Source organism: Oncorhynchus masou, chromosome 15 (assembly GCF_036934945.1).
Source record: "Oncorhynchus masou masou isolate Uvic2021 chromosome 15, UVic_Omas_1.1, whole genome shotgun sequence".
Classification (NCBI taxonomy): Eukaryota; Metazoa; Chordata; class Actinopteri; order Salmoniformes; family Salmonidae; genus Oncorhynchus; species Oncorhynchus masou.
The window spans coordinates 10775144-10798444 of NC_088226.1; the positions used below are offsets into that span (position 1 = coordinate 10775144).

At 52.0% G+C, this 23301-nt stretch overlaps 1 pseudogene; it reads right to left on the reverse strand.

Annotated features, from left to right (window-relative positions):
• Positions 1–485: 485 nt before the first annotated feature.
• Positions 486–23301, reverse strand: part of LOC135555594 (neurogenic locus notch homolog protein 2-like) — a 48928-nt pseudogene continuing 26112 nt past the window's right edge.

A 23301-nucleotide genomic window follows, 5' to 3' on the forward strand; every position in this document is an offset into this window, starting at 1 on the left:
AGTCAGACGGCCTGGGACTGACACGCAGACGGCCTGGGACTGACGGCCTGGGACTGTCAGACACTGACAGGCAGACGGCCTGGGACTGACACGCACTGACAGGCAGACGGCCTGACTGACAGGCAGACGCCTGGGACTGACACGACAGACGGCCTGGGACTGACACGCACTGACGACCTGGGACTGACACGACGGCCTGGGACTGACAGGCTGACGGCCTGGGGGACTGACACCGGCCTGGGGGACTGACAGGCAGACGGCCTGGGACTGACACGCAGACGGCCTGGGACTGACACGCAGACGGCCTGGGACTGACACAGACGGCCTGGGACTGACACGCAGACGGCCTGGGACTGACAGGCAGACGGCCTGGGACTGGGACACGCAGAGACGGCCTGGGACTGACACGCAGACGGCCTGGGACTGGGACACGCAGACGGCCTGGGACTGACACAGACACCTGGGACTGACAGACGGCCTGGGACTGACACGCAGACGGCCTGGGACTGACACGCAGACGGCCTGGGACTGACAGGCAGACGGCCTGGGACTGACACGCAGACGGCCTGGGACTGACACGCAGACGGCCTGGGACTGACACGCAGACGGCCTGGGACTGACACGCAGACGGCCTGGGACTGACAGGCAGACGGCCTGGGACTGACACGCAGACGGCCTGGGACTGACACGCAGACGGCCTGGAGCAGAACGTGGCTTAAGTCAATGGGAAGTTGAAACTTGAACACGTCACTGTTTCTGTTTAGTTGTCTGTCTGACTGAACACTGGCCAATGAACGTACTGTAATGAATGTTTAGATGCCTTCCTGGCTCTGTGTGGATAAGCAGAGTGCCTCATTGCAGTGTCAGAACCCCACCTCACGATCGCCCTCCCTGATCGCCCTCCCTGATCACCCTCCCTCCCATCGCTTTGTCCCGTCAAGTGCTTCAGAGACGCCCATCATTCTACATTCTTACACATAATACTTCTACGGAATGTAGTCAGTCCTTTTTTCCCTAGTTCATCAAATCAGAACATAATATCACTAATGACAGCCAACTTAAAAGAGTACATATTTGTTCCTAAGCCAATCTGATCGTTTTACCTGTTGGCCTAAATAAATAACATCAGTCAAGAGAGGTGAGACCTCTTCCTCTTTCTATCTGAACCCCATGTTGATCTGCCTACAGAGTGTTAGACACCGGTGGTGGTGGTGGGCTGGGTGGAGAATGAGTGAGTGAGTGAATCACTAGTCGTTTTCCTTGTAACACCACTGGACCCAGGTGAGCCCAAGACATGTAACAGGTGAGTGTGAAACACTGTGAGAGGACAGGACAGAAAGAGGCTGAGAAAACACTGTGAGAGGACAGGACAGAAAGAGGCTGAGAAAACACTGTGAGAGGACAGGACAGAAAGAGGCTGAGAAAACACTGTGAGAGGACAGGACAGAAAGAGGCTGAGAAAACACTGTGAGAGGACAGGACAGAAAGAGGCTGAGAAAACACTGTGAGAGGACAGGACAGAAAGAGGCTGAGAAAACACTGTGAGAGGACAGGACAGAAAGAGGCTGAGAAAACACTGTGAGAGGACAGGACAGAAAGAGGCTGAGAAAACACTGTGAGAGGACAGGACAGAAAGAGGCTGAGAAAACACTGTGAGAGGACAGGACAGAAAGAGGCTGAGAAAACACTGTGAGAGGACAGGACAGAAAGAGGCTGAGAAAACACTGTGAGAGGACAGGACAGAAAGAGGCTGAGAAAACACTGTGAGAGGACAGGACAGAAAGAGGCTGAGAAAACACTGTGAGAGGACAGGACAGAAAGAGGCTGAGAAAACACTGTGAGAGGACAGGACAGAAAGAGGCTGAGAAAACACCTGAAAAGGAAGTTCTGAGAAACACAAAAAAAAAACAATAAATAAAAATAAAGGAATTCCCTTCAACATTGTTGCTTTTTTCTTTCTTTTATCTACTTTTTTAAGAGTTTGTTAGTTTTTCAGGAGAGCATCCCTAAGTCTTTGAAATGAAAGACTTCGTTTTCTTCATATACTTTTTATAATAATAAAAAAACAAGTCCATCTGTGACAGAATAAGTCTTACTTCATTAAATTGTCTGTTCTTTTATATCCAGACAACACATTTCCCTTTACTCTTCCTCTGCAAACAACACTAGCAGACGGTCCTCGTGATAAAACAGTCAATCCAAATCCAATGGAAATCTTGGAACCAGGCTGACGCATAAACTCCAGACACACAGGCCTTTACAGCCAGTCGTCTCCTCTCTCCTCTCCCCCAGGCAGGTCTCTGTTAACCAGGTGCCTTGGGGGTTCATGCAAACACCTGCATCTTGCCGTTGGACTCCTGGACATGTGGGATCTGGGTTTGGGCAGGACCAGCCACCGCCGGGCTGGGGGTGGAGTCTGACCAATCAGACACACAGTGGGGGGAGGGGCTGGACCAGGGCTCGGGCGACTCTGGAGAGGGGGTCAGGTAGGGATGCTCACTGGACAGGCGGAGGTAATGCTTGGGAGTGGCATCCAGGGTGGAGGAGTAGCTGTGCTGGGAGGGCGGGGTGGGGTAGTCCTCCAAGCCTGCAGTGCTGCCACTGGCTTGGGGAGGAGGGGCCTGGGAGGCCTGTGGAGAGGTGGGCTGAGGGGCAGGCTGGGGCTGAGGAGGCTGCTGCTGCTGGAAGAAGGCTGGAGGGGGCTGTGTCGTCTGGGGGGTGGGTGGGGAGGAGGTGCCCATGCGGAGGCTCTGCTGGCTGGCCATGGAGTGGTTGTGGAGCTGCTGCTCTGCGATGGAGGGCAGCTTGACGGGGCTGAGGGAGATGGGCGTGCTGGCAATGACAGGCGTGGGCTGCAGCATGGCCTGCTGGGCGCTGCGGTACAGGTGCTGCTGATGCTGCTGCATCATGAGGCTGTTCTGCTGCTGCTGCATGGGGCTCTGAGGGTGCATGCCCGCCTGGCTGCTGTGGACCAGGTTCACCACCTGTCCCCCGCACTGGGAGGAGGAGGGCATGCGGCTGTGCCAGTCGAAGGGCACGCTGACAGGGCTCACCAGGCCCATGTTGAGCCCCAGCTGGCCGGCGTTGAGTACGTAGCTGTGGGGGCCCTGGTTGACCTGGCTGGCCATGGACACGCGGCCCTGCATGGACATGCCTCCATCTCCCAGGTCGTTGAGCTGGGCCAGAGACACAGCGAATGGACCAGAGCCGTCCATCATGCTGCTGTGCACCATGGGAGTGCTGGGCACCGACATGGAGGAGTGGAAGAGCCCCGAGGAGGGCATGGCGACCGGGGAGCAGGGGTTGGTGATGTAGCCGGCGTTGTTGGCCCCTCCACGGGGGGAGTCCAGAGAGTCGACGGGGGACAGGGTGACAGAGCTCTCCAGCAGGGCGCTCTGCATGTCCAGGGTCAGCTTCTTGTTGCGGGCCTTAGCGGAATCCTTCAGGTTCTGGGCATGCTGCCCTCCCAGACCTGAACCCTTTGCCCCGGGGCGGCGACTCTTCTTCCCCTGGGGGGTGTTCTTCAGGCCGGGCATGAAGGCGCTGGGGGGGCACATGAGGGGGGACAGGGTGTGTCCCCCAGCCAGGTGGTGTGGGGCCCCTCCGTGGCCCTGGGGGCTCCTCACTGTGTTGTACTCATCCAGCAGCTGAACGATGTCATGGTGCATTCTCTCCTGGGCGATGTCCCGAGGCAGACGGTCCATATGGTCGGTTATCTCCCTGTTGGCGAAGTGGGCCAGGAGGACCTTGACCGCCTCACAACTACCCTCACGCGCCGCCAGGAAGAGAGGCGTCTCCTCCTAATATACAGAGAGAGAGAGAGACATGTTGGCTCCTCAATATCTCTATATATGCCAGACTGTATGACTGTGGGGAGCTGACAGTTGTAGATATAGGTGGAGGGCTGTGTGTACCTTGAGGTCCTGCATGTCTTTGTTGGCTCCGTTCTTCAGCAGGGCCATGGTGGCCTCCACGTTGTTGACAGCAGCTGCCCAGTGCAGAGCAGATTTACCTGGGATGGGAGGAACACACACTGTTGTTACTCATCCTACCTCTTACCACGAAACACAGCATCACCATTCAACTGCATCAACTCTCTCTTCAACACACACACACACTAGTTTAGCCAATCACGTACCCAGTTCGTCGACAGCGTTGATGTCTGCGTGGCAGGTGATGAGTTCCTCCACCATGCCCTCTACGGCCAGGCGGGCAGCCAGGATCAGGGCGGTGGAGCCGTCGTACATACGAGAGTCCAGGTCTGTAGCCCGGGTTCGGATCAGAATCTAACCAGGACAGACAGGGAGAAATAACATGTCAGTCTGGCAGATGGCACAGCAGTCTACTCAGGAAGTGGGCAACCGTAAGAAGTAGCAAAGCCAAGTCTTACATGTGTAATGCTGCGTATAGAAAGACAGAGGAATACATTGAGTAAGTGTGAAGATATAACTTAAACATTAAGCATCTGAAACGCGTGTTTACCTGGAAGACCCCTGGGCATCGGCGGCCACAGCGGCGTGTAGCGGCGTGCGCCCTGTGTTGTCCTGCGCGTTGGCGTCGGCCCCGGCGTCCAACAGCCGCTTGGCGGCGTCAGCGCGGGCATAGCGGGCAGCCAGGTGAAGGGCGGTCTCTCCAGTGCGGTCCGTCTGGGCGGCCAATGTGGCGCCCTGGTAGATGAGGTCAGAGATGATGTTGGCGGAACACTCCTCTGACTCCTCCTCCTCGGGGAGCTCGGGCTCCAGACCGCCTCCGCAGAACGACGCCAGCATCAGAGGGGTGAAACCGTCTGGAGGGGAGAAGGATGGGAGAGGTGAAGGGTCAGTCCAATGTGTCAATCAAAACACAACGGACAGGAACAGATCAAAGAGATCAAACGTCGCAACTAACAATAAACACCGGGAATACGAATCAGGAGGAGCGGTTTTTAAAGGATATACTACAGCCTCAAGGATTCCAGTCCAGACACATACAACACTGCACATGACACAACAACGCTCCATGTGGTTCATTTCAATACTGACCAGGTCCTCGGACGTTGACGTCCATGCAGTCCTGGTCGAACTCTCCCTGGGGTGGGGTGAGGGCCATGGAGGGGGGCATGCGGATGTCTGCAGCCGCTAGGTGGTGCTGGGTCCACTGTCTACAGTCTACAGTGTCTTCACTGTCTGACAGGATGCTGGGCTCCTCAACCTTCAGTCTCTTGGCCTCGGGGCAGTCTGTGTCGATCCACGAGTCACTGTGGTCGCCAAGCAGAGACTCCTCCACCGTCTTGGGCATGTATCTGGAGAGAGACCGGTAACACACAGTCACAATACCATAGTGGAGCAGATACATTGATTTGGAATCACCATAGGAGTGCTGTAAGTGAGGACACAACAGTGTGGTTACTCACTTCATGCCCAGTGCGTCCTGGCCTAAGGGTTCCCTGCGGTTCTTGTTGCTGCTGGGTTCCTTCTTGGGGAAGAAGCCCTCGGGGAACCACAGGGTGCTGTGTTCTCTCTTCCTGCGGCCAATCAGCACACCCACCACCAGGATGACCAATAGGAACAGGGCTGCCACGCCCACCAGCATCAGCTTGCCCCACTCTGGCATGTCTACAGGGTCTTGGATCTTCTCACCTACATGTTATTACAAGGACTTTAGTATACAAGCTGTGGTTAAAGTATTTGATGGAGAAATGACATATATATATATATATATAAATGTTTGTAACGTTATTCTGTATCCTGGTATAGTGTCCGTGGGTTTCTACTCACCGCGGACTTCCTTGATGGGGTAGGGGAAGCGGAGCATCTCTACGGCTGACAGAGCCCCCAGGTAGTCTGCTGCGCTGTCTGCCGACGGGAAACAGTCGTCAGACCGCTGGGAACACAGACGGTTGTCTATCTCCAGGTACACTATGGACCCAATCACCTCCTGGTGGGGCTGCAGCTCTCGTTTGAGGCGCGCCTCTCGGCGGGTGTAGGGTCGGATCATGGGCTCTCCGTTGTGGTCCAGGCGGAAGCGCAGGGTGGTTCTCAGGATGGCGCTGAGCTTCTGCAGGAAGGCAGAGGCAGTATTCACGAGTTCGTCCGGGGGTAGCAGGACCACCAGAACCAGCACCCCGTCAGCCAGGTTCTCTGGAACCTTCCCTGCACAGTCCAGACCGTCCCAGCCACACTCCTCTGAGTTACAACCCTGGTCACAGCGGCCGTCAGCATAGTGGTCGATGCAGTATGCCTCGTAGATGGGACTGGTGGAGACAGAGAGTTACAGAGATCAGCTTAGAGGGTCTAAGGTGAAAGAATGACAGTCCAGAACAGAATGCTGGCGGTGGAGTACTCACTTGCAGATTTTCTCCTTGCTCTTGCAGTCAAAGTTGTCGTAGAGGCAGTTGGCGTTGTTGCACGACTCGTCACACTGGCTGTTGTTGAAGACACGCCAGCAGCGCGGGTCGGTGCAGCGCGCCCACGGGTTCACCGCCAGCGAGCAGTCGCCCCCGTCCCAGCGGCAGGGGAATGTGTTGCACTCCTTGTCGCAGACACCGTCGTTGGCCTTGCCGTGGCAGTCGGCCAGGGGGCAGGCGGGCGGCAGAAGGGTCTCTACCAGCCTGGTGCTGCCCTGCTCGCAGCGCTTGCCCGTCCAGCCTTGGGCACACTGGCAGAGGAAGAAGGGGAAGCTGGTCTCCTCGGTGCAGAGGCCTCCGTTGCGGCACGGCTGGGAGGAGCAGCCCTCGTTACTACGGTGCTGGCACTGGGGCCCGGCATAGCCTGTCAGGCAGGTACAGCGGGCACCCCGTGTGGTCAGAGCACAGCTACCTCCATTATAGCAAGACAACTCCCGACACGACATGCTCCTCTCACAGTTATTCCCAGCATAGCCCTGAGGAGGGATAACAATCACATACAACGTCAGTGTGGGTAAGAAACAGATGTGGTCACCTACAGGACGTTAGCATTGTAATAAATCCAGGGGGCTTTGACATATGGTTCTAGGTTATGCTCTGTGAGCAGGGAGGTTCAGGGAGACAGAGATGGTTGTAGAAATATCAGCTGTTTCCACAGGCGGACTAGACACGGGGTGAAAGTGTGCGACAGTGACATGTTGATACTTACCAGCTGACAGGTACAGGCGTATCCAAGGGCTGAGCTGGAGACAGAACAGGCCCCTCCGTTCTGACAGGGCTGAGACTCACACACACTGAACCTGCTCTGGCACCGCCGACCTGCACACACACACACACGTTAGAGTGGCGCAAACAAATACAAACACACACATTTATTACACAGCAATACGACTATACACACAAGTGCAGCCTCCTTACCTGTGAAGCCGAGCTTGCAGACACACTGGTAGTCGTTGGGGAGCTGGATGCAGTCCAGACTGTTGGCAGGGCTGCAGGGGTTGGAGTGACACTCGTTGATGTCCCCCTCACACCTCTGTCCAGTGAAGCCAGGGGGACAGTTACAGCGGTAGCCCCCCACTCTGTCCACACAGGTACCATTGTTCAGACACTTAGGAGGAGTCCCGCGCAGCCGCAGAGGAGGAGCACAGTCATCCTCGTTGATCTCACACAGAACACCTGTAGGAGAGATGGACAGGTATCAACATTGAGTATGTTTACATGCACACTAGTAATGAAATATCAAACTGAGTATGGCATTAGTAATGTAAACACCTTACTCTTCTTATCTTAATCAGCGTAAGGTTATAATGGTAGTAGGCATACGCCGATTAAAACACCTGGTTGTCTGAGCAATCTTCTCTAATTATTAGGACATGTTAACGGCTTAATCTGACTTCCAGCGGTGTATTTGATCTGTACATGTACCAGGCAACACCAGCGGTGTATTTGATCTGTATATGTACCAGGCAGCGCCAGCAGTGTATTTGATCTGTACATGTACCAGGCAGCACCAGCGGTGTATTTGATCTGTATATGTACCAGGCAGCGCCAGCAGTGTATTTGATCTGTACATGTACCAGGCAGCACCAGCAGTGTATTTGATCTGTACATATACTAGGCAGCGCCAGCAGTGTATTTGATCTGTACATGTACCAGGCAGCACCAGCAGTGTATTTGATCTATACATGTACCAGGCAGCACCAGCAGTGTATTTGATCTGTACATGTACCAGGCAGCACCAGCAGTGTATTTGATCTATACATGTACCAGGCAGCACCAGCAGTGTAATTGATCTGTACATGTACCAGGCAGCACCCGCAGTGTATTTGATCTGTACATGTACCAGGCAGCACCAGCAGTGTAATTGATCTGTACATGTACCAGGCAGCACCAGCAGTGTAATTGATCTATACATGTACCAGGCAGTACCAGCAGTGTAATTGATCTGTACATGTACCAGGCAGCACCAGCAGTGTATTTGATCTGTACATGTACCAGGCAGCGCCAGCAGTGTATTTGATCTGTACATGTATCAGACAGCACCATGGGTGAGTATGGAAGAGGACATGCTGTGAGTATGGAAGAGGACATTTTGTGAGTATGGAAGAGGACATGTTGTGAGTATGGAAGAGGACATGTTGTGAGTATGGAAGAGGACATGTTGTGAGTATGGAAGAGGACATGTTGTGAGTATGGAAGAGGACATGTTGTGAGTATGGAAGAGGACATGTTGTGAGTATGGAAGAGGACATGTTGTGAGTATGGAAGAGGACATGCTGTGAGTATGGAAGAGGACATGCTGTGAGTATGGAAGAGGACATGTTGTGAGTATGGAAGAGGACATGTTGTGATTATGGAAGAGGACATGTTGTGAGTATGGAAGAGGACATGTTGTGAGTATGGAAGAGGACATGTTGTGAGTATGGAAGAGGACACGTTGTGAGTATGGAAGAGGACATGTTGTGAGTATGGAAGAGGACATGGGTGAGTATAGAAAAGGACATGTTGCGAGTATGGAAGAGGACATGGATGAGTATGGAAGAGGACATGAGTGAGTATGGAAGAGGACATGGGTGAGTATGGAAGAGGACATGAGTGAGTATGGAAGAGGACATGGGTGAGTATGGAAGAGGACATGTTGTGAGTATGGAAGAGGACATGTTGTGAGTATGGAAGAGGACATGTTGTGAGTATGGAAGAGGACATGTTGTGAGTATGGAAGAGGACACGTTGTGAGTATGGAAGAGGACATGTTGTGAGTATGGAAGAGGACATGGGTGAGTATAGAAGAGGACAAGTTGTGAGTATGGAAGAGGACATGGGTGAGTATTGAAAAGGACATGTTGCGAGTATGGAAGAGGACATGGGTGAGTATGGAAGAGGACATGAGTGAGTATGGAAGAGGACATGGGTGAGTATGGAAGAGGACATGAGTGAGTATGGAAGAGGACATGGGTGAGTATGGAAGAGGACATGTTGTGAGTATGGAAGAGAACCTGTTGAAGTAGAAGAACATGAGTATGACATGGGTGAGTATAGAAGAGGACATGGACATGTTATGGAAGAGGACATGAGTATGGAGTATGGAAGGACATGTGAGTATGGAAGAAGACATGTTGTGAGTATGGAAAGAGGACATGTTGTGAGTATGGAAGAAGACATGGGTGAGTATGGAAGAGGACATGTTGTGAGTATGGAAGAAGACATGTTGTGAGTATGGAAGAGGACATGTTGTGAGTATGGAAGAGGACATGTTGTGAGTATGGAAGAGGACATGTTGTGAGTATGGAAGAGGACATGTTGTGAGTATGGAAGAGGACATGGGTGAGTATGGAAGAGGACATGTTGTGAGTATGGAAGAGGACATGGGTGAGTATGGAAGAGGACATGTTGTGAGTATAGAAGAGGACATGTTGTGAGTATGGAAGAGGACATGGGTGAGTATGGAAGAGGACATGGGTGAGTATGGAAGAGGACATGGGTGAGTATGGAAGAGGACATGTTGTGAGTATGGAAGAGGACATGTTGTGAGTATGGAAGAGGACATGGGTGAGTATGGAAGAGGACATGGGTGAGTATGGAAGAGGACATGAGTGAGTATGGAAGAGGACATGGGTGAGTATAGAAGAGGACATGTTGTGAGTATGGAAGAGGACATGGGTGAGTATGGAAGAGGACATGAGTGAGTATGGAAGAGGACATGAGTGAGTATGGAAGAGGACATGGGTGAGTATGGAAGAGGACATGTTGTGAGTATGGAAGAGGACATGGGTGAGTATGGAAGAGGACATGAGTGAGTATGGAAGAGGACATGGGTGAGTATGGAAGAGGACATGGGTGAGTATGGAAGAGGACATGTTGTGAGTATGGAAGAGGACATGTTGTGAGTATGGAAGAGGACATGGGTGAGTATGGAAGAGGACATGGGTGAGTATGGAAGAGGACATGAGTGAGTATGGAAGAGGACATGGGTGAGTATAGAAGAGGACATGTTGTGAGTATGGAAGAGGACATGGGTGAGTATGGAAGAGGACATGAGTGAGTATGGAAGAGGACATGGGTGAGTATGGAAGAGGACATGAGTGAGTATGGAAGAGGACATGGGTGAGTATGGAAGAGGACATGTTGTGAGTATGGAAGAGAACCTGTTGTGAGTATGGAAGAGGACATGGGTGAGTATAGAAGAGGACATGTTGTGAGTATGGAAGAGGACATGGGTGAGTATAGAAGAGGACATGTTGTGAGTATGGAAGAGGACATGGGTGAGTATGGAAGAGGACATGGGTGAGTATGGAAGAGGACATGGGGAGTACAGAAGAGGACATGTTGTGAGTATGGAAGTGGACATGTGAAGAGGACATGTTGTGAGTACGGAAGTGGACATGTGAAGAGGACATGTTGTGAGTACGGAAGAGGACATGGATGAGTACAGAGGACATACCCAAGGTGCCAGGTGGGCAGGAGCAGATGTAGTGTCCCACCAGGTCAATGCAGGTGCCACCGTTCTGGCATGGATGAGACTGGCACTCGTTGACCTCCATCTCACAGTTCTCTCCGGTGTAGCCCGGCATACACTGCAGGGCCATAGACAAATAACATTAACATCATATCTACAACCATATTACAACAACATTAAGACAATCACTTCAGAGTTATTAGACAAACTGTAGTTTATACAGAATTCTGAATTGACTAATCCGACTCACGTCACACTGGTATCCTCCCACGTAGCCCCTGCAGGTGGCGCCGTTGCGACAGTGTTTGTCCTCACAGTGGTCCACCTGGCTCTCACAGTAGCTGTCTGTGTAGTCTGTGGGACACTTACAGTAGTGGGTGTTGCCTGTGTTGACACAGTGACCTCCGTGATGACACAGCTCGTCTGTCTGGAGGCCTGGGAGCAGACAAGAGAATGGGGATGGTTATACCATGGTATACATACAAAAACATATTGCATACATGCCCTAAACCAGGGGTGTCAAACATAGAGCCTGTGGGTGGTTTGAGTAAAACTGAGAGATTGATAGGTGAGAATTGTCTGTTAATTGAATGATTAGAATAGTCCGCCCTGAAACATATAGTTGTATGGAATTGATTAGAATGTATAAAATCCTAATCAATAAATGTGTAGTCCTAGTCAGAATTAGGGTCAAACAATATGTCTTTATGGTATTTTAAACACAGACTGTCTGAGCTTGGTGCCGACCTGACTAGAGATTTGGGAGAGAACGAGGAGTACGTCTCAAGGACAAGGTCACTATCTCTGTCGGCTGGGAAGTGAGACACACAGTGTGTTTGTAGCAGGACGTGTGTGCGTATGTTTGTGTGTATGTGTGGGCGTGAGAAGTCAGTATAAAATGAATTGTTTTGTATTCTTGACTTTAGAACGTTCTCTGAATAAACTGTACTAACCTTTTGTATAAGCTGAGTCTTTGACTAATTATTATTATACCCATGGTCTTACAAACCTCGGGAATTGGTCAGAGCTATTGATTGATTGTTATTATCATTGGGATTGGAAATTCTCTTATCAATATGTACGAACTCAATATACTTTAAAATGACTAAAACCAAATGGAAACAGTGTAGTAATGATAATGGACCTACATTCATACAGTTTGTTGACTGTTTCCAGCTCTCTAATAATCACCAAAATGAAGCTAGACCGTCAGGGAGCATCAGAAAATCCCACAACTATGGATAGAGGACAATTCTTTGCTAACTGATGGAGAGGAAATATAAAGATTTTTGTGTGCGGCCCTCTGGACCTGGTTGAAGACCGAATGCGGCCCTCTGGACCTGGTTGAAGACCGAATGCGGCCCTCTGGACCTGGTTGAAGACCGAATGCGGCCCTCTGGACCTGGTTGAAGACCGAATGCGGCCCTCTGGACCTGGTTGAAGACCGAATGCGGCCCTCTGGACCTGGTTGAAGACCGAATGCGGCCCTCTGGACCTGGTTGAAGACCGAATGCGGCCCTCTGGACCTGGTTGAAGACCGAACGAGGCCCCCGGGGTAAAATGAGCTAAACACTTACAGTAAACACACACACACAAAAATAACAAGAACAGAGCATGCCTCCGTACCTCTCTTGAGTGCGGCAACCTCACAGGAAACCCCAGGGATGTCACAGTAGCGTCCAGACCAGCCTCCCAGACACTCACAGGAGAAGGAGGCGTCCTTCTGACGACAGCGCCCTCCGTTCTGACAGGGAGACGAGCGTCTGCACCAGTCCACTGGCATCTGGAGAGACAGAACCAGCTTAACACCACAGTATCTGAACATATGTTTGTGTTAATGCTTTCTGGATTGGTATAGAATAGTATAGAATATAATAGTATAGCATAGAAAATAATAGAATAGTATAGAATATAAAAGTATAGAATGTAATAGTATAGAATATAATAGTATAGAAAAGAATAGTATAGAATAGAAAAGAATAGTATAGAATATAATAGTATTGTGTAGCAAAAAATAGTATAGAATATAATACTATTGTGTAGCAAAAAATAGTATAGAATCGTATAGAATATAATGGTATAGTATAGAACAGAACAGTATAAAATAGTATGAAAATATTGTATAGAATACAATTGTATAGTATATAATAGTGTTGTATATGCTGTGTGTGTACCTGGCAGCGGTTGCCTGTGTATCCCTTGGGACAGGAGCAGCGGAAGGACTCCAGAGCGTCCTGGCAGACCCCTCCGTTGAGGCAGGGCTGGGAGTCACACTCATTCACCTCATACTGGCAGTGGGAGCCTGTGAAGCCTGAGCGACAGGTACAGGAGTAGCCGTGGATCTTGTCTGTACAGGTACCTCCGTTGAAGCATGAGCTGTGGGTGTAGGGTAAAAGATAGTTCAATCATCACTGCTGATCCATTCTGCACACATCAGAACACGCACCGTTTCAAAGGTCACAAAGGGCACACGTGCACACACACAAACACAGCGGACTATGAGACTCACCTTTCAGTGCAGTCTGGGATGTTGGTCTCACAGTTAATGCCAGTGAAGCCAGGTCTGCAGGTGCAGGTGTAGCTGTTGACGTAGTCTGTGCAGGTGCCGCCGTTCTTACAGGGGGCGCTCTGACACTCGTTGACCTCCACGGCACAGCGAGGCCCCGTGAAGCCTGGCAGACAGCTGCAGTGGAACGAGTTCACACCGTCCGTACAGGAGCCCCCACTCAGACACGGGTCTGCAGGAAGACAGAGAGAGAGGGGGGGGGGGAGAGGAGGATGATATGTCTATACAGTACTATAGTTCTATGGATAATGTAATAAACTGGAGTTGGAGGAAGTAGAAGCAGATATGGAGGCCAGTATTGTACAGCAGCAGCAGAGACTAGTCTCTCATTGGTCACTCACTAGGGGCACAGTCATTGATGTCCGTCTCACAGTTGGGCCCGGTGAAGCCACCGTGGCAGGAGCACACGAACCCTCCCAGTGTGTTGGTGCAGGTACCACGGTTCTTACATGGGTTGGTGATGCACTCGTTCACGTCAATGTTGCACAGCTGACCTTGCCATCCTTGCTGGCAGTTGCACTGGTAGCCCAGGTAGTCAGGTGTGTTGGTGCACAGGGCATGGTTGGCGCAGGGGTTGGGGGAGCAGGGGGTGAGCACGTCGGCACAGGTGGGCCCACTGTAGGGCAGCTCACACAGACAGGTGAAACTGGCCACGCCGTCCACACACGTGCCCTGGTTCAGACACGGACTGGACGAACACTCGTTGATGTTGACCTGGCACAGGTTACCTAGGCAATGCAGGACAGAGCGAACACAAGGGAGATGTGTTAGATTACGATACAGAGTAGATTCATTGAGTAGGTTAATTTAACATGGGGACAAACCTTGTCTGTCAACCACTGCAGTTCTTTTCGATATACACTAGGGGGCGTTATGAGCCAATATATTAGATGGGACCCTTTATGGATGATCTGGAAACCAAACAAGGCCTCTTGAGATGTGTGAAGCATCAGTTGGTACTAGAACAACGTACAGAAGTTTACACGGTCTGTAGATGGTCAAGTGTTTTGGTGCATACATGCATCTCCAGGTGGGTGTTTATCTACCATGTGTTTGTATACTGTGAGAGTGTATACATCACGGGTGCCTGGTGTATGTTTGTAGTGCCTCTGTGTGCCTAGAGTCAGGGTTCGGGATAGAGATAGGGTTTGGGGTAGAGTCAGGTTTTGGGATAGAGATAGGGTTTGGGGTAAAGTCGGGGTTCGGGATAGAGATAGGGTTTGGGTTAGAGTCAGGGTTCGAGATGGAGATAGGGTTTGGGGTAGAGTTGGGATTCGGGATAGACATAGGGTTTGGGGTGGAGTCAGGGTTCAGGATAGAGATAGGGTTTAGGGTAGAGTCAGGCTTCGGGATAGAGATAGGGTTTGGGGTAGAGTCAGGCTTCGGGATAGAGATAGGGTTTGGGGTAGAGTCAGGGTTCAGGATAGAGATAGGGTTTGGGGTAGAGTCAGGGTTCAGGATAGAGATAGGGTTTGGGGTAGAGTCAGGGTTAGGGATAGAGATAGGGTTTGGGGTAGAGTCAGGGTTAGGGATAGAGATAGGGTTGGAATAGAGATAGGGTTAGGGTTGGGATAAAGATAGGGTTGGGATAGAGATAGGGTTGGGATAGAGATAGGGTTGGGATAAAGATAGGGTTGGGATAGAGATAGGGTTGGGATAGAGATAGGGTTAGGGTTGGGATAGAGATAGGGTTGGGATAGAGATAGGGTTGGGATAGAGATAGGGTTGGGATAGAGATAGGGTTAGGGTTGGGATAGAGATAGGGTTGGGATAGAGATAGGGTTGGGATAGAGATAGGGTTGGGATAGAGATAGGGTTGGGATAGAGATAGGGTTAGCGTTGGGATAGAGATACGGTTGGGATAGAGATAGGGTTAGGGTTGGGATAGAGATAGGGTTGGGATAGAGATAGGGTTAGGGTTGGGATAGAGATAGGGTTGGGATAGAGATAGGGTTAGGGTTGGGATAGAGATAGGGTGGGGATAGAGATAGGGTTAGGGTTGGGATAGAGATAGGGTTAGGGTTGGGATAGAGATACGGTTGGGATAGAGATAGGGTTGGGATAGAGATAGGGTTAGGGTTGGGATAGAGATAGGGTTAGGGTTGGGATAGAGATAGAGATAGGGTTAGGGATAGGACAGCAGGCTCACCTCTGAAGCCCTGGCGACACTTGCAGGTGAATCCGTTCAGCTGATCAATGCAGGTGCCAGCGTTCTGACAGGGGCTGGGCAGACAGTCATTACGGTCTAGGTCACAGTTCTTCCCCACCCAGCCGGGCTCACAGTCACAGCGGTAGCCGTTGATGTCGTCTCTGCAGGCGCCATGCACACAGGGGTTGCTGCCACACTCGTCCACCTGGGAGTAACAGTAGGGAGGCTGGAAGCCCTCGGGACACTGGCAGTGGAAGCCGTTCTCCTCGTCCACACACGTCCCCCCATTCCTGCAGGGTCCGGATGAGCACTCGTCCATCTCCACGTTGCACAGAGGGCCGGTGAAACCTGGTTTGCACACGCAGTCGTAGCGGTTGATGCCGTCCTTGCAGATGCCATAGTCACATGGTTTGCTGGCGCAGTCATCAAAGTTAATCTCACAGTTGGTACCTGTGTGTACAAGGGAGAGACCAACCACATTAATGCAGTACTAAGACAGAGACCCCAGCAGAATCTCTGTGTCCATAATCAGAATAAAGTAGAAGATATTTAGTGTTATGACTCTCTGTTGGTACTGCTCTCTCACCTGAGGTACCGTGCTGACACTGGCAGATGTACTTGTTGACCAGGTCCACACACTTGCCCCCATTCTGGCAGGGGTTACTGTGGCACTCGTTCAGCTGGTTCTCGCAGCGGTAACCTGTGTAGCCCGCATCACAGTTACACGTGTAGCTGGCGATGCCGTCCACGCAGGTGCCGTGGTGGCACGGGTCGGGCTGGCAGTTGTTGGTGTTGTTCTCGCACAGTGTGCCCTCGTACCCTTGGGGAAGAGACAACAGGAATTAGAACAGGCCTCCTGGGGTTTCTTTGCGTCTCACTCTTCATCTTTTAGATAGTTATTTCTCTTTAAATGTGCCTGCCACCCAGCCACCTCTCCTCATCCAAACCCCTCCTACCATTTCCCCTCTCCCATTCACTTCTCTCCATCTCCACTTCCCTCTTTATCCCTCTCTATTTCCTCCCCCTATTTCCCACTCTTTCTCTCTCTATGAAAGCTTCTACAGTTTGGAGTTCTGGGCCCCATGGTTTCCATGCCGACGGTGGTGTGTGTGAGACAGAGCGGTGTTAGTTGGTTCGTTAGTGTGCAGAGCCGTGTTGAGAGAGTTGAGTGCTGCTGTGCCGGGTGCTAGGTAGGCACCGTCGTGCTGTGGGCCAGGGGACAGGGCCTTGCGGTGTAGAAGGAGTTGGGCCCTTGACAAGGCTCACAGGCCTGGCTTTGTTCCCACCGGGGACAATGGACCGCGCCACGTCTAACAGGGCCACTTCACTCAACAACAGGAGGAGGGGAGGGGATACCAAGCAGCTGGTCACCGCTAAACAATGCAACAGACTCCCCCATACACACACATACACAGAGACTCCGACAAACACACAAACACACACAAGACCTACTAACACAAACACACCTGCTCAAGAAACAGCTAAAAACACTGTAGCTGAGCTGTTCACAGTCTTACACATAGATGTTAATATGAATGGGAATGACCTTGAGTGAGCTAAGATATACCATAAGGCCAGTGCAGCGTGTTGGGGTGTGCGGGGGTATGTATTGTGGGGTACAGAGGAACAGATGTCGGAGGGGATGACCAGCCCTAACCCCCCGCCCCCCCAGCAGCTGCTGGCCCTGGGTGACCCTGTGTGTGATCCTGGGGTCCGAGGGACTGGCTGGGGAGAAGAGGGAATTTGGGGCCTCAGCCCAGTCTCAACCCCAGCCCAGTCTCAACCCCAGCCCAGTATCAACCTCAGCCCAGTCTCAACCTCAGCCCGGTCTCAACCTCAGCCCGGTCTCAACCCCAGCCCAGTCTCAACCCCAGCCCAGTCTCAACCCCAGCCCAGTCTCAACCCCAGCCCAGTCTCAACCTCAGCCCAGTCTCAACCTCAGCCCAGTCTCAACCCCAGCCCAGTCTCAACCCCAGTCCAGTCTCAACCCCAGCCCAGTCTCAACCCCAGCCCAGTCTCAACCCCAGTCCAGTCTCAACCCCAGCCCAGTCTCAACCCCAGCCCAGTCTCAACCCCAGCCCAGTCTCAATCCAAGCCCAGTCTCAACCCCAGTCCAGTCTCAACCCCAGCCCAGTCTCAACCCCAGTCCAGTCTCAACCCCAGTCCAGTCTCAATCCTTGCCCAGTCTCAACCTCAGCCCAGTTTCAATCCTTGCCCAGTCTCAACCTCAGCCCAGTCTCAACCCCAGCCCAGTCTCAACCCCAGCCCAGTCTCAACCCCAGCCCAGTCTCAACCCCAGCCCAGTCTCAACCCCAGCCCAGTCTCAACCCCAGCCCAGTCTCAATCCAAGCCCAGTCTCAATCCAAGCCCAGTCTCAACCCCAGTCCAGTCTCAACCCCAGTCCAGTCTCAACCCCAGCCCAGTCTCAACCCCAGTCCAGTCTCAACCTCAGCCCAGTCTCAACCTCAGCCCAGTCTCAACTCAACCTCAGCCCAGTCTCAACCCCAGTCCCAACTCCAGTCTCTCAACCCCAGTCCAGTCTCAACCTCAGCCCAGTCTCAACCCCAGTCCAGTCTCAATCCCAGCCCAGCCCCAACCCAAGCCCAGTCTCAACCCCAGCCCAGTCTCAACCCCAGCCCAGTCTCAACCCCAGTCCAGTCTCAACCCCTCCCCAGCCCAGTCTCAATCCAGTCTCAACCCCAGCCCAGTCTCAACCCCAGTCCAGTCTCAACCCAAGCCCAGTCTCAACCCCAGTCCAGTCTCAACTCCAGTCCAGTCTCAACCCCAGTCCAGTCTCAATCCCAGCCCAGCCCAGTCTCAACCCAAGCCCAGTCTCAACCCCAGCCCAGTCTCAACCCCAGCCCAGTCTCAACCCCAGCCCAGTCTCAACCTCAGCCCAGTCTCAACCCCCAGTCCAGTCTCAACCCCCCAGCCCAGTCTCTCAACCTCAACCCCAGCCCAGTCTCAAACCCAGCCCAGTCTCAACCCCAGCCCAGTCTCAACCCCAGCCCAGTCTCAACCCCAGCCCTGTCTCAACCCCAGCCCAGTCTCAAACCCAGCCCAGTCTCAACCCCAGCCCTCAACCCCAGTCTCAACCCCAGCCCTGTCTCAACCCCAGCCCTGTCTCAACCCCAGCCCAGTCTCAACCCAAGCCCAGTCTCAACCCCAGCCCAGTCTCAACCCCAGCCCTGTCTCAACCCCAGTCCAGTCTCAACCCAAGCTCAGCCTCAGTCCATCTCCAGCCCATCTCCAGCAACAGTCTCCCAGGTCCAGTCCAACCAGCAGTCTGAGGCCGCAACAGACACACAACCAGGGAGTCTTCTGACCCGACTATCACTCACTCTCACTGAGACCATCACCATCTATAACCCCTATAGAGGTGAGGGGACAGACTTGTCTGCTGTAGGGGCTGACTGTCAGTCTAGGACCACTAATATATGTACACACTGGCACACACTGGCACACAGAACACACACATGGACATAAAGAAGTGGACATTATTATTGCTCCTTACCTTCAGCACAGCGGCACTCGTATCCGTTGGGCCGGTCGTAACACTTGGCTCCGTTCTGGCAGGGCGTGCTGGCACATTCATCGATGTCGATCTGACACATGGTGCCAGTAAACCCTGGGACAGGCAAATACAGAGGTGAAGGGTCAGAGAAAAGCTCCGGTAGACGGTTCCACAGTGAGGCCAGCCAGAGGTCTCCAGGCTAGGTTCGGTGTGGGACGTCCGTACAGTGGGATGGAAAGGTTCTAAAGTGTCTGGGTGATCCATGGACTTGAAACGTCTACTGTGATCCACAGTGTAGGACCTAAACATGGTTCTGGAGAGGGTTAGGTTCTGAAATTTCTAGAATCTGCAGTGTTCTGTTATGTCTGGACTATGATACATTCTGGGATGTGTGGTGAATTTGAGAATGTCTGGACTCTTAAGGAGTGTTCTATGTTGTGTTCTGGAATGTCTGCTAATGTCAAGTCACGGTTCCAACTTCCAACACGTCTACCAATCGCTTAACCCAGCAACATTATCTCCCACATGCTTACCATTTAAATGGATTTCTTGCCCCGACATTAATGTAAATGTCAAACCAGAATAGTGAATAAGGTTGATGCCTTGGTCAACTAGCTGAGCCACTTCATCTTGTACATGTTCTTCTACAGTGTCTGAAACTGCTCGTTCTCAATTTGTTGAGATGGAAACGCCAAAGTAGGCTTTAAATGAACTTCTATTCCATGTCTAAGAAAAAGCAACAGAAATCAATGGGGAAGGGGCCCATGGAGGAGTCAATTGGTGCGGTCGGTTTAGGAATACCTAGTGGTGATTAACAGTGTGAGGAGGATGGACCTGGTCTATGTGTCTGTGTTGCTGCTTGGGGCAGGAGGTTAGAGTGAGAGAGACAGTGGGATTGTTTTCTCTCTCAGGGACACCCCCCCTGCCTGCATCAGCTACAGGCTCAATAGCTAGATGGGGGGTGAGGGGGGATGTCTGCCCCAGATGTAAATTGCCAACCTGAAAAAGAATCTCATTAGTAGGACTGCTGTCCCTTCCACATTCCACCATAGATGAGGGGGGGTCACAATAGTGTCTTTGTTCAGTGGAAAGGATAGGCAGGCTGCCTCTGGGGCTTGCATGGCTTTTATGACTGGGCTTGGTTGCTCTAAACTCCCATCAGACAAAACCGGCAAGAGGAGCACTGATTCACAGGGACATTTAACTCTACATCTCACACCTGTTCGGTTCACACTGACCAACACCGGCACAGGTCAGCTATTTTCATTCATGAAAGGCCGGAGAGGTTCTTTGCTGTACCTCAACAGCTCAGAGAGACTCAGACATGATGGTCTTACCTGGCTGGCAGGTGCATGTGAAGCCGTTGACCATGTCCCGGCAGATACCGTCGTTCACACAAGGGTTGCTCTCACACTCATCCACATCCACCTCACAGTAGGTCCCCATGTAGCCTGGAAAGTAAATACGCATATATATATATATATATATATATATATTGTAACATATATTTATTGGATTTTCAAACGGGACAATCAGCATAATTATTAAAGAACACCCCCCTGCATATACATTATTAAAACAAATATCAAAGATCATAGTTAGTCATAAAATACAAAAATGTGAGGTGAAAAACAATTCATATGGGCCCTTCTATGTCCAGGAGACGTGTCTATATAGTTTCCCTATCTATCGAGGGGACTTCTAGCAGTGGAAAGAGTTAACAGTCTCAGGGGGCCACAGAAGGGTTTCAATCAACACGGCTCTTGTCAGAGTCCCAAACCACAGGGGGAACGTTAGCTTTTACTCCCAGGATGGGAAACCATCAGAAATACACCTAATTGAAGTGCTGTCTGGGCTAAGGCTGTGACCTGTATCACCAAACCCCACCGTGGTTCCACGCGGTACTACCACTCCCTGTCCCTGGGTCATCTTTCCCTTAACAACTGTCCTATATTCAGTGGAACCGTGCTATAGAGTGTTGCAGTGTCCCCTCCATTGGGGTGAAGCTGACTGTGGATTGGGCCACGGCGGCTCTCAAGAGACAGAAGTGGCGTGGAATCAGGAAGAATCGGCCACTCCACATGGCGCTCCACCAGGCTAGCCGATGATGAGGAGGGTGGAGAGAGAGGAAGGGGGCTGCCTGTGGAAAATGAACGGGGAGGTGGAGGGGAAGGGGGAGGGTAGAAGCTCTGGGAAAAACCTCTCTCCCTTCTCTTCTCTGTGTGTGTATGAGGGGTGTAAAGTGGAGCACAGAGGGGCCCTATTGTCCTGCTCCATTCCCACCACTCAACCGCTCATTATTATTCACAGCACACTCCTCCCCCTCGCCTCGCTTCTCTCTCTCCCTCTCTCTCTCACCATCCAGCCCTATAGACCACGACTCCCATCCCTAATTTGCATAGTCCCCCAAACCAAACCCCCAGCCAGCATGCATGGACTGAGGACGGTGCCGTGCGTGAGAGTTTCAATGTGTTTGTGAAGGAGGGTCGGGAGCCTTAACTCTGTACCATTCTAACTAACACACTGGCTGGCTGTCTTACTGGGACAACCGGTGTCAAGGTTATGAGCACCTCTCTAGCCCACTACCACCAGCAGCAGCAGCAGTGAGAACGTGTTACATAATAAGATCTAGTGCTGAGGGTTGATGGAGGGTTAGAGCTGTGGGTACTGCTACTCTGGGAAAGTCAAGTGTAAAGCCATCATCGTGTCTGGGGCTCAGAGGGTCTATAGTAAACAAGAGGGATGGGAGAGCAGTGAGAGATGAGATGAGACAGGACTTGGCTGTAGTTCCATAGCCGTAGTTCCCTGGCTATAGTTCCCTGGCTATAGTTCCCTGGCTGTAGTTCCCTGGCTGTAGTTCCCTGGCTGTAGTTCCCTGGCTGTAGTTCCCTGGCTGAAGTTCCATAGCCGTAGTTCCCTGGCTGTAGTTCCCTGGCTGAAGTTCCATAGCTGTAGTTCCATAGCTGGCTAGTTCCCTGGCTGAAGTAGTTCCCTGGCTGAAGTTCCATAGCCGTAGTGGCACTTCTATAGTTCCCTGGTTCCCCTGGCTATAGTTCCCTGGCTGTAGTTCCCTGGCTATAGTTCCCTGGCTGTAGTTCCCTGGCTATAGTTCCCTGGCTATAGTTCCCTGGCTATAGTTCCCTGGTTGTAGTTCCCTGGCTGTAGTTCCCTGGCTGTAGTTCCCTGGCTGAAGTTCCTGGGTGTAGTTCCCTGGCAGTAGTTCCTTGGCTGCAGTTCCCTGGCTGAAGTTCCATAGCCGTAGTTCCCTGACTGTAGTTCCCTGGCTGAAGTTCCCTGGCTGTAGTTCCCTGGCTGCAGTTCCCTGGCTGAAGTTCCATAGCTGTAGTTCCCTGGCTATAGTTCACTGGCTGCAGTTCCCTGGCTGAAGTTCCATAGCCGTAGTTCCCTGACTGTAGTTCCCTGGCTGACTGTTCCCTGGCTGTAGTTCCCTGCAGTTCCCTGGCTGAAGTTCCATAGTTCCATTCCCTGGCTGAAGTTCCAGTTTCCCTGGCTGTAGTTCCCTGGCTGCAGTTCCCTGGCTGAAGTTCCATAGCTGTAGTTCCCTGGCTGTAGTTCCCTGGCTGAAGTTCCATAGCCGTAGTTCCCTGGCTGTAGTTCCCTGGCTGCAGTTCCCTGGCTGAAGTTCCATAGCCGTAGTTCCCTGACTGTAGTTCCCTGGCTGAAGTTCCATAGCTGTAGTTCCCTGGCTGCAGTTCCCTGGCTGTCTGGCTAAGTTCCCTGGCTATAGTTCCCTGGCTGTAGTTCCCAGTGGCTGAAGTTCCATAGTAGTTCCCTGGCTGTAGTTCCCTGGCTGTAGTTCCCTGGCTGTAGTTCCCTGGCTGCAGTTCCCTGGCTGAAGTTCCATAGCCGTAGTTCCCTGGCTGAAGTTCCATAGCCGTAGTTCCCTGGCTAAGTTCCAGTTCCCCTGGCTATAGTTCCCTGGCTGAAGTTCCATGGCTATAGTTCCCTGGCTGTAGTTCCCTGGCCGTAGTTCCCTGGCTATAGTTCCCTGGCTGTAGTTCCCTGGCTATAGTTCCCTGGCTATAGTTCCCTGGCTGTAGTTCCCTGGCTGTAGTTCCCTGGCTGTAGTTCCCTGGCTGTAGTTCCCTGGCTGTAGTTCCCTGGCTGTAGTTCCCTGGCAGTAGTTCCTTGGCTGCAGTTCCCTGGCTGAAGTTCCATAGCTGTAGTTCCCTGACTGTAGTTCCCTGGCTGAAGTTCCCTGGCCCTGGCT